The sequence below is a fragment of the Pinus tabuliformis genome, chromosome 1_1, assembly GCF_031772625.1.
Source record: "Pinus tabuliformis cultivar Carrire ecotype Pingquan chromosome 1_1, CPIR1, whole genome shotgun sequence".
Classification (NCBI taxonomy): Eukaryota; Viridiplantae; Streptophyta; class Pinopsida; order Pinales; family Pinaceae; genus Pinus; species Pinus tabuliformis.
The window spans coordinates 116,348,389-116,367,934 of NC_142297.1; positions in this window are offsets into that span (position 1 = coordinate 116,348,389).

Consider the following 19,546-nt stretch of genomic DNA (forward strand, 5'->3'; position numbering starts at 1 on the left):
CTCTAGTCTTACCTGCGGGGACGCGGACCTTGTTCACAAAAGCTGCGTCCATGGACGCTCTGTATGTAAAGGGACAGGTGCGTCCCTCTGTAAAAGACAAAATGCGCGAGTTTTATCTTGAAAAAGTTACTTGTGGTTACTTCTAGAACATTCTAGAGGTCGGTTTGATGAAATGGATGCGCCTCCAGTTGGTTCATGTATCTCTATTAAGGGGAACTTATCCCATCAATAAGGGAGCTATCCCACCCAAAGAGGGGGATGATCCCATTGATGGTGGACCTGAATAACCTCTTTACAGCACTATAAATAAAGGCATTGAGCCAGAAGGAGGGAGGTTGGAGCTATACATTTTCTTTGGGTAAATGCTGCAGGATTTAGGTCTTCCATTAGAGCCTTTGTGAGGAGAGATTGTCTTCACTTGATTCTACTTGGGAGAGGGTGAGCTTTGTCAAAGTAGAGGAAAACCCTTGATGGACCCTGGGAGGAACTTGCACAACACCAAGGCCAGGTTGTAAGAGTTTCTTTGTTTCGTTATTAATACAAACTGGTTTATTTTTCTCAATAGCTTGTGTTAATGAGTTATTTCATGTGTTCCTTGGTCTGCATGTTGGATATATGTTTTATTATATGAAATGCAAGTGCTTGGTAATTGTTTGATTGTTTGTGGTTGCAGGAATTGACTTGAAGGAGGAGCTCATCCGGATCGTCAAGAACGGACTTCAACAACAGCGTTTTGGAATAAGGTAAGCCTAAACACTTGTAGTTTTCATGTTGTAAAAGGTGTATTTAGAGAAAGATCACTCCATTTTGTCTTGTTTGTCATTAGAATGTCTTAGACTTCTAGGAAGGTCAGTCGTGTCCGCACCCTTGACAGATTCCGTGTGACAAATTGGCGACTCCGCTGGGGAATCCATTAATGAGAGAGTCTTTTCCTTTATATGAACTTTGCTTTGAGAAAATCATTTTTATTTTCTGGTTTTTGACTGTGAGAATTAGTATTTGGGTGGCTTAGCTTTAGATTTAGTTAGATTTGGTTTTTCTTCATTTTTCCAGAAGGACGCACCCTCTTAGTACTGCACAGTGCGTCTTTGGACGCGCTGTTGCCGTCTGCACAGAGCGGGGCCGCACCTGTGACAACGGGTTGCCTGCGTCTTCCTGTAAAACTTAAGAAAATTCCATTTTTGCTTTAAATTGCTTTTAGATTTTGTTTTTCCTTAGTGTTTTCTGCCCAGATCCTTTAGTACCCTGTCAAGAATTTTCACCTGAACTAGTTTTGTGAGCTTTGAGTGTTTTAGTGGTTTTCAACGAAGTTTAGACCTAGGGTTTGATTTTTGGAAAGGCTTTGTAGTGACTTTGATAGTAGAAAGTTGTCCAGCCTTAGATCTCTCTGGTTAGTCAACCTTCTTAGAAGTCGGGCCTGTCGTAAAGTCTCCTTTTGTGAGCAACTTGCCATTTGAGTTGTTTTGGGTCAAATTTCGAATTACTTGTTTATAAAGTATTGATTTCCATTTTACAAAAAGAACAAAAAGATTAGAATTTTGTTTTGGCTAGTTTTTGATTCTGCAATAAGCTAGTCCTTGATTTGATTGTGATCAAGTAAAACACCTTAGAAATAATCATTGTTAGTTTTGGCCTCGTTAAGATTGCTTAGAGTAAATTTACCTTTAGTTTGCTTATGAGTGCATTTTCATAGATTTTAAGAGTTGTTAAGATTGATTTTTTGTTTAAATTAGATTTACTTGCTTTATTAAAAGAAAAATACAAAAACATCTTCTTAAAAAGTCTTGTTTCAAGTAGCTTTTTGTTTTCAAAAGAAGAAAAGAGTTTTTTCGTGCATGTAAAGAGAAGTTATGTTTTTATGCTTGGAAAAGACAAACGAATTGTTTCTTTGATTGTCTTCAATTAAAAGGTTGCTTTTATAAAGATTGCATTCTCTCAACTTTTTAGTTAAGCAATTCATCGAAAAAGTAAAGTAGTGGATAAATCATTCTAGGTGCATTTTGTAGTGGTTTCGAGTCGAGTCAACACACCACTAGTTTCACTTCCATCACCTTTTGACTTAAGAAACAACCTTAAAAGTAACGCTTAAATTAAAATCAATCTAGTAATCTTTATTTTTCTAGGGCTCTGAAGCACCAACATAGCTTAGGCTAGGGTCTTGGAGTAGGTGAGTACTTAACTCTCCAAGACTACAAAACCAAACAGATAGTCTATCTTGAGTAGAACAAATCCAATTGTTTCAGTTACATTCTGGGAAAGCTCCTCTTAAAGGAGAAGCACGAGCTCGTGTCCGAACCAGTGAGGGGATCATTCCTCCCTCGTTGGGAACGACGCCAGACAGTACGTATTACAAACGGTAAACCTCGGATTAACCATTGTCGAGGAGCCAGGGGTCACTTATCGGTAAACCTTGGATTGTTGTCAAGGAGCCGGTAAGGGGATTGGAGCTTGCTACTCTGCCCTTGCGTGCTGTCGGAGTTTAGACTGTTCCCCCAGGTGTAATTGTTGTGATTGGTAACCTTAGTGGCCATAATATCTAGGATTCTACCCAAGGTGACGGTGGAGGGAAGGTCCCACTGTACCTGGAGCAGACGTCGGTTATACTCACTTGGATTTTCTGGGGGGTTCGCTTCACTTCGAGACGGTTAAAGTGGAGGAACTTGGTCCAGTCTATTCATTAAGCAGGTTGCCGGGGTAACTGTTCCACCCACTATTTCTGTACTGAATCCTGCGAGGTTGGGCCTAATCACCAACTAGCGCTTTTGGTCCGGAAGACTACTGTTTGTGTGTGGTTTGACGCTCTAGATTATTTAGGCGTGTGCTTCAAATTTGATTGGTTCTTTAGAAGACTTTAGGTGGTTTGATTTGAAATTTTTTACTTTGTTTTCGTGTGTTGTAGTTAAAATCTTTAATTGTGGCGGAATTACCGAGAAGGTCCCGTCGAATTGCGGGCAAGTCTCCTGAAGTTGTGTCTGTGGCCGAATTGTTGAGAAGATCCCGTAGACTTAGGGGATCCCCTCCTCGAGACGACCCAGGTAATTTAGAAGGGTTAAAGGTCCTTGTAACTCCTCCTAGTGGCAGTAGAGTAGGATCACCTGAAGAAGGAGAATCTTCCTTGGTAGTCCATCCAGATTACCAAAGTTTAGAAACAGGTTACAATCCCGAAGCTGTTACAGTTTCCGAGCTTGCTGGTAGTTTTTCATCTGCCAGTGAAACAGGCGAAGAACCTGAAATTTCAGAACCTGTTACTCCAACTCCTAGTGTTCCTGATTCACCAAGAATAGAAAGAATTATCACCGAAAATCTTCCTGTTGGATTAATTGCTATAGAAGAACTTGTTCCAGAGGAAGAAATAGGCGTTTCTGATTCTGAAGATCTAATTACCCTTGATCTAAGGGAGCGTGAATCCATCTTTTACAGTCCTCCTAGAAGTGAATCTTGGTACCTTGCATTAACCAATTTTTTAGACAACTCAGTAGGTTTTTCTACACCTCGTACTCCGGTTCCACCTAGAGGAATTCATTCTCCTGTAAATATGTCTGGTCAGTCATCTGTGTTTTCACAAAGTCCTGAATCATTTTTACATGGCGGTCCTTCTGTTCCTACTGGGTATCAATCACTTTCTGGTACCTTTGCGGGAGCATCTCCTCAACCTGTTGATCATGGGTTATTAGTTGGAAACAGTGGTAATGTACCATTGAGTATAGGTGACGTTTATATGATGTCAGGTTCAACTCCCATTAACCAACCTCAAGGTGGCCAATTACCGCCTGGGGGGCAACCTTCGTTAATGCCTGGGGGGCAACCTCAAGGTACTTCATTCGTGACTGGGGGGCAACCTCAAGGGTATCAACCCCAAGGGTATCAACCCCAGCCTCAATATGTACCCCAAAGTCAACCTCAGTATCAGTATCAACCTCAAGGATGGCAACCTCAAGGATGGCAACCCCAAGGGTATCAACCCCAAGGGTATCAACCTCAAGGATACCAACCTCAAGGTCAAGGTCAACCCCAGTATTCGTATTTACCTCAAGGTTATCAACCTACGGGTCAATACCCTGGTCAAGGTTATCAACCACCTCAAGGGCAATCATATGGGACTGCACCTTACAGTTATCAACCCTATCCTCAATACGGCTATGGATCTCAGTATCCTCAACCTGTTACGAGTCAATACCCTGGAATGTTAACATGGGATCCGTCACAGGGTCAACAGATGTCGCAACCAAGTATACAGTCGGTACCTCAAGCAGGACAACCTGCAGTTCCTGGTCCACCCCAGCAACCGCAACCTGTCCAGTCAAGTGTTCAGACCCCTGTAACTTCTGTAGTTACTCAGCCGCCAATTGCACCTGGTACTCCACCTCACACGGCTGCAGCAACTACCGCTTCATCTACCATGCTTACTTCTGGAGTATCGGCAGCTCCGGTTTCTACTGTCCCTGTAACCACTCCTCAGACATCTGTACCGTTGTCTGGACCCACGGTTCAAACCACAGTCCAGATGCCTGTAGGCCAACCTGGTACAAGTACGGTTGTTACTACTCAACCTCAATTTGTTCAACCTCCGTACCAGGGACAGTATCAACCTGGGCAAGCTGCCCAACAACCGGTTTACCAGTATCAACCGTATCCTGGGTACACTTATCAACCACCTCAACAACCCCAGTACGGTCCGGTTAATCCTGGTTTTCCAGGAGGATATAATATCCCCAATGCGAATCCTGTTCCTAGTTATCCTGGATATCCTCCTCCTGGGGCTGGTATTGTGACTCAGAGTTTCAGAGATCCTAACCGGCAGTTACCATTTATTGCAACTTTAGATTTACCCGACTTGACGCGCCTAACGAACGATCCAATTCAATATCTTCCGTTCTGGCCGCCAATGCCAAATAAGTTGCCCAGCGATATACCCAAGTTCGAAGGTAAGTCTGGAGAGGATCCGTCTAATCACGTGATGACTTACCACCTCTGGTGTGCATCAAATTCCATCTCAGATGATTCCATCCGCTTACGTCTTTTCCAGCGTACACTCATTGGTCTCGCAGCCAAGTGGTACATTGAGTTACCACGGGCCTCTTTTTACAACTTTAGCCAGTTAGCTACCTCGTTCTTAACTCATTTTCAGTTACCAGTCAGATACGATAATGGTACAGAGTTATTAACTTCGCTAAAACAATCGACATCCACGTACATTTCTGATCACATCCATGAGTGGAGACGTCGAAGGAGATTAGTGAAAGTTTTTATCCCGGACCAAATCTTAGCTGAATGGTTTGTCAAATCATTATTACCAAGAATTACTGAAGATGTAGCTAAGGCCGGAGTAGTTACTGAGGAGCAAGTCATTGCTCAGGCACAATACCTTGACTTAGTTTACACTCAGTCGGGTACGTTACATGAGAAAATTCCGGATCTTCCAAAGTCAAACCAAATCGCTGCTGCTCCTTCGGGATCTCATGCCGCTGATGGTATGATCGGTATCGTGACTACGAAGAGTAAGAAGAAGTCTTCCAAGGCCTCCAATACTCCAATTATCACTTTGCCTGATTCTCCGACAGGAGAGTCTTCTCCTCCTGAACTTACCGCCGACATTCACGCTGTAGAGTCATCTACGGCCAAATCCAAAAACGGTGGAAAGAAGAAAGGAAAGAAGAAGGCTAAAGCAGACAAGGCTCCAAAGGAGAAAACGGAAAAGTCGGAAACCAATGACGAAAAACGTAAACCTCGCTATCCTTGTCTTATTTGTGAAGAAGATCATTTTACGAGAGACTGCCCTCATCGGGCCGAGGTAGTGAAAATAGTCAAAGGTTCTCCGACTCCTGCTGTGTTAAAGAATCCATTTCCAGAGCAGGAAAATAAGATGATAGGTTCTTCTTCGAATGCCAGTGAAGAACCCATTTTGATGATGTCTCATGTCAGGATTGCGACTCGATCGCAAGATTATGGTAGTAAGGCTCCTGTTGATGGTAAGGAAGCAGAATCTTCTCACTCTAACCCATCAACCTCAGCTCCTGGTTCCGATCCACTACAGATCGAAAAACCTAACCCAGACTTAGTGATTAAGCCGCCCGCCAAGGGTGTACTTCGAAGGTCTGCTTTCAATCCACATGCGAGAGCAGCCCAGAATTACAACATTGTTGAAGACTTAGCTGTTTCACCTTCAGCAATGTCGGCACTCGAAGTGCTGCAATCATGTCCAGCGCAACGAAAATTGCTTTTGTCGGCTATTGGAGCTGTCGATGTTCAGGACCCGAACCTAATGATCTTTGATCTAGAAAGTAGTACACCACGTCTCCCCCATCAAATGGCTTTCCAAATTCCAGTGATAGTCAAAAACAGGCCTATTCATCGGACTGTGATTGATGAGGGAGCTTCTACGTGTATTATGTCGATTCAATGTTGGAGATCGCTTGGTTCTCCTTCGTTGAACCAATCCCCCACCATCCTTAAGGCCTTTGATGGCCGTGGGTTCCGTCCGTTTGGTATTCTACAAGAATTGCCTATAGGGGTCGAAGGTAAAACCGTTAGTCTGGATGTGGAAGTGGTTGATGCCCCTCTAGACTACAACCTTCTTTTGGGTCGAAGTTGGTCATATGCTATGACAGCGGTCGTTTCATCGGTCTTCAGAGTCATTAAGTTTCCACATAACGGTAAGATCGTGACTATTGATCAGCTGACATACTTTTCATCCGACCCAACCTCTTTAGAAACTATCCAGCATGTTGGTAAAACGACAATCCCTTATAGGGACATTGGTGTAGGTTTAGTTAAGGATTCCGGTTTACTGGGAACTTTTCCTCTCCCTCCACTCAATGCAGACCCTTCGTTCGCAACAATTCATATGATCACGTCAGAAAACATTATTTATGATGATCCTTGGTATGTTCCCTCTGACTCTGAGCTAGACTCACTCGGTGATGTTATGCCGTTGAGTCCGTATGAGATTGCTTATGAAGCTCTTATGTCTTTTACCGACTTTCATTCAACCGACCAAATGAATGTGGTCAGTGAAGAGTCACTTTTCACCTCACCCTTAGAACGGATAACGTTTCCCGAAGAAGTGTCATCTGACGAACAACTTCGCGAAATCCTAAGTGTAGATGATCTACCATGGGAAGATCTCCATCACAGATCTTCGTTTTTACCTAAGGATGATGCATTTGAAAATGATTTTTCATCTATCTTTACCGCTGAATATGTCAAAGACGCTCAGGATCCAACGAAACATTCTGATTCAGAGCTGAATTTAGGGAATATTTCTCGTACAATTCCCATTGATATTTCAGTGAAGCCCGGAATCGAGGAGAACATTCATATAGGTGCCGCATGTACTGAAACGGAAATCCAAACTTACAAGGCCCTATTCCAAGAATTCCGCGACGTGTTTGCCTGGTCTTACGAGGAAATGCCAGGAATTGATCCTGCCATTGTTGTTCATGAAATCAAAACCTACCCGGATGCTAAACCCATTCGGCAACGGTTGCGTCAGATTCACCCTCGAAAAGCGGCTGCAATCAAAGCAGAAGTCGAAAAGCTGTTGAAAGCAGGTTTCATTTATCCGATCCCGTTAACGGATTGGGTATCGAATATTGTTCCCGTCAATAAAAAACAAGGAACAATAAGAATCTGTATCGATTATAGGGATATCAATCGAGCTTGTCCAAAAGACAACTATCCTACGCCTTATATCGATCAAATCATTGATGATTGTGCCGGAAGTGAGATGTTTTCCTTCATGGATGGTTTCTCAGGCTATAATCAAATCAATATTCTACCTGCCGATCAACCAAAAACGGCATTCATTTGTCCATGGGGGACATTTGCTTATTGCAAATTACCTTTTGGACTTAAGAATGCCGGGGCCACTTTTCAACGGGCGATGTCTTATGCATTTCATGACATCAAGCACATTGTGCAACCCTATCTCGATGATTTGCCTGCTCATTCTTTACAACGAGCTGATCACCTTGTCCACCTACGAGCAATCTTTATGAGGTGTAGGCATTATCGAATTCGGTTGAATCCCCACAAGTGTGTTTTCTGTATAGAAACAGGTCGATTGCTGGGATTTGTTGTTTCAAAAACCGGCATTCGCGTCGATCCCTCGAAAGTCGAGGCTATCATCAAATTGCCTCCTCCTTCGAGTTTGCGCCAACTCCAAAGTTTGCAAGGGAAAGCGAACTTTTTACGCCGATTCATCCCAAACTACGCCGAGGTCACTAAAGGTTTTACACGGTTGTTGAAACAGAACGCACAATTCTTTTGGGACGAGATTGCCCAACAATCTTTTGATGCACTGAAACACGCGTTGACCCATGCACCGTTATTGCATCCTCCCAACTACAACCAGGACTACTTCTTATACCTCGCAGCTTCGCATTCCACCATTGGAATGGTGTTAGTTCAAGAAGATGAATTCAAAGCAGAGCATGTGATATATTATCTTAGTAGAACCTTAAATCCCACTGAGTTAAAATATTCGCATGTGGAGAAATTGGCCCTGGCAGCCGTTCAAGCTGTCCAGCGTTTTCGTCACTACATTCTTCTCCGCAAGACTACAGTTATTTCGGATTGCAACCCTATGATTTATATTTTGACAAAACAACTGCTAGGGGGCAAGTACTCTAAATGGATTGTTATCCTGCAAGAGTTCGACTTGGAGTTCGAGAAGTCCAAGTCTAAGAAATCTTTAGTTTTTGCGGAATTGATGTGTGATTTCCCGAGTGCTGACACAGAGACTGTGGCAGAGGAGTCCATTGTGGACGAATCTTTGTTTCTTATTAGCACTTTAGATCCGTGGTATGGGGATATAATCATCTATCTCCAAACCCAAACCTTTCGGCCTGAAGCTTCCAAGGAAGACCGTCGAAAAATTCGGTTTCGATCCCAGCAATACAGAATTATTGGAGATACACTTTATCGCCGGGGGGCAGACTTAGTTTTTCGACGTTGTTTAACTCACGAAGAGGCTGAGAGAGTTTTGAATGATTGTCACTCTGGAGCATGTGGCGGTCATATGTCTGGGTATGCCACAGCTCAGAAGGTGTTGCGCGCTGGCTATTTCTGGCCGTCTATGTTTAAAGATTGTATCCTTGCTGTCAGAACATGCCACAACTGTCAAGTGTTTGATCGAAAGATGCGCGCTCCACCTGCTCCTCTCCACCCTATAATTGCCGCTGGTCCATTCGCCAAATGGGGCATTGACTTTATTACTTGTAACCCTCACTCGGCCGGGGGGCATGCGTATATCATCCTCGCGGTTGATTATTTTACAAAATGGGCCGAGGCGATGCCTACATTCGACGCAAGCGGCAAGACAGCTGCAGTTTTCGTATTCAATCATATCATAACTAGGTTTGGTGTCCCACAAGCAATCATTACTGACCATGGGAGCCATTTTCGAAATGTCATGATGACTGAGCTTACAAGCCAGCTTGGTTTGCGCCACGATAGCTCTACTCCTTATTATCCGCAAGCCAACGGTTTGGTTGAGTCAATCAACAAAGTTCTAGTCGTCATGATTCGACGGATCATTGGTATCCATCGAACGAATTGGCATAACATGTTATTTTCGGCGCTATGGGCATATCGAACTTCAGTGAAAAATTCAACAGGTTTCACCCCTTTTCAGCTAGTTTATGGCTTAGAAGCTGTGTTACCTATTGAATGCGAAATCCCATCACTTCAAATGGCTGTCGAATTACTTCCAGCTACTTCCGAAGAGGAGAAACGGTTATTATACTTGGCTAAATTAGATGAGACTCGACGTGACGCTACTTTAGCTATCGAGACTCACGCGAAACGAATGAAAGCTCAGTACGATAAAAATGTAACCCCTCGAAGTTTTTCGGAAGGAGACCTAGTATTATTATATGATCAAGCTAACGATAAGCTAGGTGCCGGAAAATTCGTTCCCATGTGGCATGGGCCCTACATTGTAAAGCGAAAGCTAGCAAAAGGGGCTTATGAGTTAGTTGATTTTGATGGGGACTCTTTGGGTAAACCCAGAAATGGACTTTACCTAAAGAGGTATTATGCTTAAAATGATGGGTATGGAGAAATTTTTAGATAGGTTAGATTTTCTTTCTAGCTAGCAAGTGTGTTAGTTTAGTCAGTGTGCTTAGCTTAGCAAGTGTGGTTTTTCGTCATTATTTTGGCTCATCTTGGTTTTACTCTTGATATTGTAGATGTCGACGCCTCTCCAAACATACATTGGATTTGCTGATGGTGCTTGTCGTAGTACACGGAATATCTCTTCCGCAGCTTGGGTTATCTATTCGCCCTCTGACGAGTTAGTTTCTATGCATGGGGTAAGCCTCGGTCAAACAACGAATAACATTGCAGAATACAGTGCAGTGGTTGAATTATTATCCGAATCTATTTCATTTGGAATTCGACGTTTGATAGTGAGGTTAGATTCTGAACTTGTTGTATTACAGCTTAATAGAGTTTATGCCATTAGAAATCCTGTGTTATTAAGGTTGTTTTTGAGAGTGCGTCTCTTGGAACGTGAATTTGATTACATTGAATATCAACATATTCCAAGGTCTTTGAATACATTAGCAGATGCAATTGCTTCTCGAATGTTGGACAGACATTTACGATAATCATGCAAGTAAATTTAAAAACATTTCATCACATATGTTAAACAAGATAAGCCGGTAATAGTGATATATATAGATAGAAGTGTGTCAAAAAATATATACATCGTCTTCGATCATAGGTTTAAAACACCTTATGATCGGCAAAATGATAGTACAAAAATCAAAATGTCACATGTGACTACAAAAGTGACTAGTCAATCACTGGTGGTGCTCTCTGTACGACACCACTGCGCGGGCTACCTTACGCAAAAAACTCCTAAACGGTCCAGGGACCGCGACTACGAAGCGCTGAAGCCTCATAGGAATATCATCCATAGTAGTCTCAGGTATATCTGCCGTGAGACGCTCTAGATCATGCTCCAAATCAGCTAGTACTTCTGCTGTCGCATCCTGTGGGGCCGGTACCGGTGCAGCTGGATGTAGTCTATCATAAGGCCGGAGGTTGGCTGGACGCTGTGGACCAACATCTGCATTTTGAAAGATTTACTATTAGTTTTGAGACGATATATATAAAAAATACAAAAAATACATAACTAGAAAACTTGTGAAAATAAAAAGTACCTCTGTCGTCCCATTGTTCTCCCTGTGGAAGAACCATGTCCGGATCACCTCTGAAATCCATTCCGGCATACGGAAAATCCTGTATCACAAAAAGCTGGCCCTCTAACCAGTCAAAATAACTATCTGAGAATCGAACTACTGTCGCGCCCTCGTCAGGATGCCGGGCCATCACCGCAACCCATCGTATCAGCTTTGGCTGCTGAGGACCCAAGATATCAACAGTGAGTTGCTGAGGGATCAGCATTGGAATTCTCTCCAAGGCAAAGCTCACGACTATAGGCCCATATCCAAAAGTCTTTAGTCGTCCGTTCCTTGCCTTGGTCAGTTGGCTCTTCATATGAGCCGACACAGCTTCACACCAGTTGAAAATGGTGCCTTGGTAACAGTCAATTGCCATCCGCATTTGGGATCCGGAAGCAATGTGTAAAGCGGCCGCGCCGCAAATTCTGGTAACCGTGAACGCTATGACTTTGAGTTCCGGCAGAGTGATGTGTTTTATCTCTATGCCTTTTGAATGGTGAGCTCCAGGTGTGCACCAAGTCTCGCGGAGACTATCAAGGGATTGGCCACCCGGCCTAGTCCCCGCAAGACTGAGTTGCTCACCTCTGTTTGGCAAGCCAGTGAGAAAGTATACATCCGAGGGCTCTATCTCGAGCTGGTGCCCTCCTATGTAAAAGCATTGTTCCTGTACGTTCCATCGCTCAACCAGCCATTCCAAGAATCTTACCTGGCCCCTCATGCCCGGTATGGTCCAATATTTGTACAATCCGCATGCTCTTAGGGCATCCAGAGAAGGTTGATGATTTATTGCAGCTTCATCTTCCTCTACGTGCTCTCTTTCTCTCCAGTCTAACATGATTAGTGCCCTGCATATCAAAAATAGCATTAGAAATTAATTTGGGAATTTTTGGTGGTTTTTTGAGAGAGTTGGGGTTTTGAAATGCGCGTTTCTCGGAGGACGCACCCCGGCTTTGATGCACAGGGCGCCCGGACGCAGCTGGCCTGAAGGCGGGCTGCGTCTTCCGACCGTTTTCCCGTATGAGAAAAAGTCGGGGGACGCAGGTCACCCAAAGGGCACCTGCGTCCGCCGAGAGGCGCATTCCAAAACCAAAACCCCCCCAAAAAATGAAACTAAAACCTAAAAATTGATTCTAAACGGATAGAAATGCAGAGTAGGATGTGTAAAATACCTGGATGAGACGGCGTTCGATTCCAACGGTCAGATTTTCCGCAGCGACCACGGGAAGTTTTCTTGTCAAAAGCCCTTTTTTCAACCTCAACAGTGAAACGGTAAAAATGACATGGTAAAAGGTCTTTTTATAGGTTTTTTGGATGAATTAGTTCATTTTTTACCATGAAAAGATGTTTTTGAATGTATTTTTGCCTATTTTAAACAGGTATGAGTAATGTGTCGCTTTTGTGCAGGACAAAGGGATTTCGAGGGAAATTGTAATTTTTCACAAACAAAATTTCAGAGTCATCTTTTAAGCCCTTTTCTGACTCCTAAAAAATGAAAAGATCGCCGAGTGTTTCTTTTTCACTCGTTAAAACGGAATTAAAAGACGGTCCCCTTTTAGCTCTTTTCTGACCGCAAAATCAGGAAAAGATTGCCGGGTTTTTGTCGTTTCGAACTCGATAAGGAAATAAAACGACGTGTCCTTGATCGCTTTTTACTTTTCAGTTAACGACACTATTATGAAAGTACTCCTTGGTCGTAAGATCAAGCGGTTCCCCCAGGTATTATTTTATACTTTTTCGGGCTTGAGGGACACAAATATACGAAAAAGTTCAACGTGGAGTCTCCTTTAGTTTTTTCAGACTCTCTAAAAATGAAAAACGCCGAGTTTCTCCTATACTGGGCTCGTTAAATTTTTACAGTAGAGGACCTGTTCAATTACAAACAGGAACGAACCACTCCTTCCTAGGGTTCGAATTTAAACTAGGTTGGACTCGTCCGAAGGATGAGCTTATAATCAAGCATATGTTATCCTCCTCAAGCTTGTTAAAAATAAAGAGGTACTTGCCAGAAATGGTGGGGGAAAAAGAGAAGAATGAACCTATTTGTCACCTTTTGTCTCAGAAGAAACTTTATTACCGCTCTTGAACACGACACTTTTCATTCACCTGGGTTGGGAAATCTTTTACCTCACAGTTGACCAAGTCACTTTGAAAGTCTTTAACCGGGTTTCGGGGATTAACTTTGAGTTATTCGTCACCAAGCCATCTGTTGTGTCGTTATGTGTTCAAGAGGTCTGCAAGCAAAAACTTTCATCTGCAAAATACTTGTCATCCATTTGACCATCCCTGAGTCAGTCCTTACAGCAACATTTCTTCAACTTGAACAATGATTTCGTGTTGCGGGCTTGCCTGCAACGGGTCGCTTTCTATCGACATCGACACATTATCTAGAAAGATGACTTAGGAATCGACAGTACCTTGAAGTCTGCATGCATCAATGGCAGGTTTCTCGCCTTTGACGTCAGTTTACATCATTGACTTTCGATCAGAGGATTCCGTGAAGTGTTCGACATCAAAACATCTATTCACATTTCACGGGTTGTGCTTGGTACTTTGAGGACCATTGACATTACTGGTGGTTTCTCTCACGCTTGTTAACAGTTTACATCATTGACTGGTAATCAAGTGGTTTCTACCATGTTCGACATCGAATCATTTAATCACATGGCTAGAATCGTACCAATTCGAGAAGTAGAAGTGAAGACCCTGGATCTAGTTTCTACCATCCAGGCTGCGAGGAGTTTTGTATTCATTATCTATGTAGGCTAATCATAAACAGATGGCTGCGTCCATACTGTGTCTACAAAAGTCTATAAAAATGATGTACTGCAAGATCATTCCTGTATCAGAGTAGTTAGTCCATTAGTTAAAGTTTTGAATCTGAGTATGGGAATGCCTACCTCAGTGATGATATAATCTTATCCATGTATTTTGTGTTGAAAATTGCAGGTTCCAATCAGGCCATCCACAAGGCAATCCTTGAAATGATAAAGCGCTTCACCCTTCCTAGAATTACAAAACCCTATTCTATTTCAGGCTTCGCACTTTAGGGGGCAATCTGTTACACTAAAAAATGTCACCTTGACTACTTACAGTTAGTATGGCTCAAATCAACAGTCATGCTACCCTCTTAGGCAAGTCTCATGCCTCTGTTATCCATCTCAAACTCAAAGAAGAGAGAAAGTCTTGTAAAAATCATGTTTATCTCTGGGGTCGCAGGTTCTCTCTAGTCTTACCTGCGGGGACGCGGACCTTGTTCACAAAAGCTGCGTCCATGGACGCTCTGTATGTAAAGGGACAGGTGCGTCCCTCTGTAAAAGACAAAATGCGCGAGTTTTATCTTGAAAAAGTTACTTGTGGTTACTTCTAGAACATTCTAGAGGTCGGTTTGATGAAATGGATGCGCCTCCAGTTGGTTCATGTATCTCTATTAAGGGGAAGCTTATCCCATCAATAAGGGAGTTATCCCACCCAAAGAGGGGGATGATCCCATTGATGGTGGACCAGAATAACCTCTTTACAGCACTATAAATAAAGGCATTGAGCCAGAAGGAGGGGAGGTTGGAGCTATACATTTTCTTTGGGTAAATGCTGCAGGATTTAGGTCTTCCATTAGAGCCTTTGTGAGGAGAGATTGTCTTCACTTGATTCTACTTGGGAGAGGGTGAGCTTTGTCAAAGTAGAGGAAAACCCTTGATGGACCCTGGGAGGAACTTGCACAACACCAAGGCCAGGTTGTAAGAGTTTCTTTGTTTCGTTATTAATACAAACTGGTTTATTTTTCTCAATAGCTTGTGTTAATGAGTTATTTCATGTGTTCCTTGGTCTGCATGTTGGATATATGTTTTATTATATGAAATGCAAGTGCTTGGTAATTGTTTGATTGTTTGTGGTTGCAGGAATTGACTTGAAGGAGGAGCTCATCCGGATCGTCAAGAACGGACTTCAACAACAGCGTTTTGGAATAAGGTAAGCCTAAACACTTGTAGTTTTCATGTTATAAAAGGTGTATTTAGAGAAAGATCACTCCTTTTTGTCTTGTTTGTCATTAGAATGTCTTAGACTTCTAGGAAGGTCAGTCGTGTCCGCACCCTTGACAGATTCCGTGTGACACATTGTATTGAGGCTGTGTAATAGATGTGTATTCTTCGAGCGAGATACAGGGAGGTGAGATTGTGAGAGAAAACAGAGGATATTACAACAGATTTGTTGTAGGATTGTGTCTCTTCATTTTACTAGATAATAGAAAGGAAGGACTGACTGTTCGGGGTCAACGTAGCCCAAACTGGGTGAACCAGATATATCTATATCTCTCTAGTTTTATACGTTTTCTGTGTTTATATTTATACAATATTCTATGTGTTCCATTGCTCTGTAATATATAATTTTCTAACAAAATCTATGTGTCAAAATTCCACTTCTCCAAGCCATCAAGGATGTACTTATTTACAAAAAGTTGATTAAAGAGAAGTGTTTCAAATATCCAGTGAGGCGAAAGAGACACCCCTACCATTAATGTCATTGGACAATTGTCTAACTTATTGTTGGGGCAAGTAATTTGCCCAAAGTTTTTGGACCCTGGAAGCCCTGTAGTAGATGTGCACATCAATGGCGCCATTGTCCCACACACTCTGATTGATCTTGGAGCTTCCATTAATGTAATGACTAAGGACACCATACTGATCCGAATTGGATCCTAAACACTCTGTAAGTTTTCTTAAACTCTTTCAAATTATGGCAAAAGATTCAACTCTTAGAAAGATCAAGCTATCAGAAGGAATCCTCGTGACAGTTGCAGTTGTGATCAGCATGGAGCAACAAGGACCCTCGGTTGAGCGCGTAAGCTATTGGCCCATGGTAACACGCGCTGGTGCAAACGGGTGAAACCGGAGGCTAATTTGAGAAATGGGGGTAGTTTTTGATACGATCGCATATCGCAGGGCATGCCCCTCAGTGAAGGAAAGCCTCGAAGCGCTCGGACCCAAAAAGACTATGAAATGCGGAAAAGTAATGCATTCGGCTCTATAGCGTGGGATTCCACGAAACTAGCAGGAATATTGGAAGGCCTTGAGGCGATTAGCAATTTTGACTGAGTCCCGCCCGATGCCACACATTGAGTGACATGCGCCCAGTGGATAAGAGAGAAAACTGCCCGCATCAGACAGGTAAACATCATGCAACTTGCCCGCCCGATATGAGCAACAAACGTAGGGTTTGGGGGGCCCAGATCAACGGCGGAGGTGCGTCCCGATAAATGACTGAATTTGACAAGTCATAAAGAAAGATTACATGGGATTTGAAGTCTGACGTGGACGATGAGTTGGCAAAAGATTTGTGTTCTGCGGGTGATCTTGAAGCAAATGGAAATAATGACCATTCAAATACGATTCAAGGAATCTGACACACTCAGTTTGTTATGAAACAGGTGGCCACCTCCCTGCAAGGTGTTACCTAGTGATGATAATGCAGAGCATAGGAATTCAAACGGATAGAGGTAGGGAGACCAAAAAGCCGGGAAGCAGAAACGAACGGTCAAAGAACAGACTAGCTTTAAATCCATGAACCGATAGAAGCAGAGGACAACAAGAGAGAGTAGTAAGAAAGTTAAGAGCAGAGAATAGAGAGTAGAAGCCAAGCTAACTTGAAGGAAAAATTGAGCCAAACAGAGCCAGAGAGAGTCAAAGAGTATGTGTACTCCAGATCAGGCTTGAGAGGTTCAAGAGAACTCCTCGGCATAGGCCTGTCATACTACTGTGACCAGTAGAGGTCGTGTTTCAGTAAGGAGAGTCTGTGTACTCCATTCCTACTGATTTTTATCTGTTTAGTGAGACTCGAATTGAGCTCACTGTTGTAAAAAAATCTGCTTGAAAACATAATAGAGAGGCCATCATTGAAGGTTGAACCAGGAGATGTAGCCTAGGAGCATTGGGTGAACTCCTTATTAACTTCTTGTGTTTACATGTTTGATTGTTATGTTTTCTCTAACTACCTCAGTGTCTATGTATTCTAGCAATCTTATCAATCCATTGCATATAGTAACATAGGCACATCCATGCACATGAGTCTATAATACCTTTAATTCTTTTTCCTGGATAAATTCCAGATCAAGTGGTATCAGAGCTCTAGGTTACTAAGGTTAGACAAGCTTGTGCTGGATTTTGTTGTTGAATGCTAACTAGATCAAAGCGTAAATTAGGAGAAGGAGAGTTGGTTGAAACTAACCCAAAAATTGGAAGAGTCTACGCTAAGGGGAAAATGTGAGAAGAAATTCCCTTGGAATTAGACTCCTTGTTCATGCATAGTTTAATGACCATGAAATCCATGGTGGAGGAAATGTATAAGGAATTTAAGAAAAGTAGAGATGAAGATTCATCAAACTCCAAACAAGACAAAGGAGTAGAAGAATCTCTCCTCCATGACCACTCTAAGGGCAAAGGGAAAGAAGAAAAATTTCTCACACCTCCTAATAGCCCTGAAAATAAAAAGAAAGCATCTTTGATTAAATTAGATGTGAAATTTGATTTGCTGATATATGATGGAGAGTTGAATTTAGAGAAGCTAGATAATTGGATCAGACAGATTGATGTTTATTGCAGAGTGTAGAGCATTGATTCAAACAAAAGTAAGATTCACTTAGCCAGCCTATGCCTTGGGGGCACTACCTTGGTATGGTGGGAAGGCAGAACACAAGTTGGCATGAAGAAACATGGTAAGATTCTTTCTGTCTGGAGTGAATTTGTTTCTGCAATTAAAAAGAAATTCTATCCACTAGCCTATATGCAACAAGCCATGATGAGCTGGCAAACTCTTCACCAATTAAAAGGGCAAAGTGTATAAGGTTACACCCAAGAATTTAGGAAGAGAGCTTTGATTCTAGGAATTTCTTTAGACTCACCTGAAACTCTGCTGAAGTATATAGGTGGTCTACACAGCTACATGAGGCACACTATCCTCATGTTTAATCCCACTAGCATAGATGAGGTATCTGTCCAGGCTACACATCTAGAGGCTAGAGGTAAGAATGGGAACCCAGAAGTTGGGGGATCATCCAAACCCACTGCAAGAAAGAATAAGGAGAAAAGAAAATAGAAATGGAAAGAGAGGAAGACAAATACTGTACAGAAGAGCAAGTATTCATGCACTCACTATAAGAAGGATGGGCATGATGATGAACACTGCTGGATTTTGCATCCAGAGCTGAAACCCAAGAAAAACGAGGGCAAAAGGAAGAAGACTGCTGCAGCTATTCAAAAGGATTTGGGGTTAGACTCAAGGGATGAAACAACAATCGCAACCACAGGTATAAAAGGTAAAAATTCTAAAGCATCTACTAGTAATTCTACATAATCTACTGATAATGAAGAAAATGAGAGGAAAAGACATGAGCTTTTCAATATTCGAGTTATTTCCAATCATCAAAAGATTGATACTTTGTTTGATAGTGGCTCACAAGTAAATTTAATTTCTGAAGCAATTGTAAAGAAGTTGGGATTACTAACCACACCTCACAAGAAACCATATCCATTAGGTTGGTTATGTGATAAAGCAAAGCTACAAGTGACTAGACAATGTAAAATTAAGTTTTCTTTTGGGTCAACATTTGTAGATGAAGTTGAGTTAGATATAGTTCCTTTGGATATATGTGGAATTGTTTTAGGAAGTCCTTACTTGTATGATAGAAAAGCTATTTTCTATATAGTTGAGAACAAGTATCTACTCGTTAAAGATGGAATCGAATATATTGTAAGAGCTCATAAGCTAAAGAATAATTACACTCTCATAAACTCAGGGCAGATGAAGAGAATTGTGAATTGATGAATTTTTTTTTTACTGATGGTTGTAAAGGAAAAGAAACCTGATAAAACCAATGTATTTGAGGGCTGTGATGTAACAGCAAGCTGATTTAGAAAAGTTTTTTCAGAATATGATATATTATTTCAAGAACGTAAAGGTCTACCACCCAAAAAAGAAATAGTACATGATATTAATTTGTAGCAAGATGCTCCATTGCGTAACATCGGAATGTACAGGTTGTCCACTTTAGAGAATGCAATAATCAAGAAGCAGGTACAGGAGCTGCTCGAGAAAGGATTCATAAGACCTAGCACATCACCATGTGGGTCTCCAATTGTCTTGGTGAGAAAGAAATATGGCTCGTGGAGAATTTGCATTGATTACCGAGCACTGAATAAAATAATGATAAAAAATATTTATCCCCTTCTTTGCATAGATGACCTGTTAGATCAGTTGAAAGAAGTTGTTTATTTTTCCAAGTTGGACTTGCATAGTGGATATCATCAGGTTAGAGTTGCAGAGCCAGATGCATGGAAGACTACTTTCAAAACAAAGCAGGGATTGTA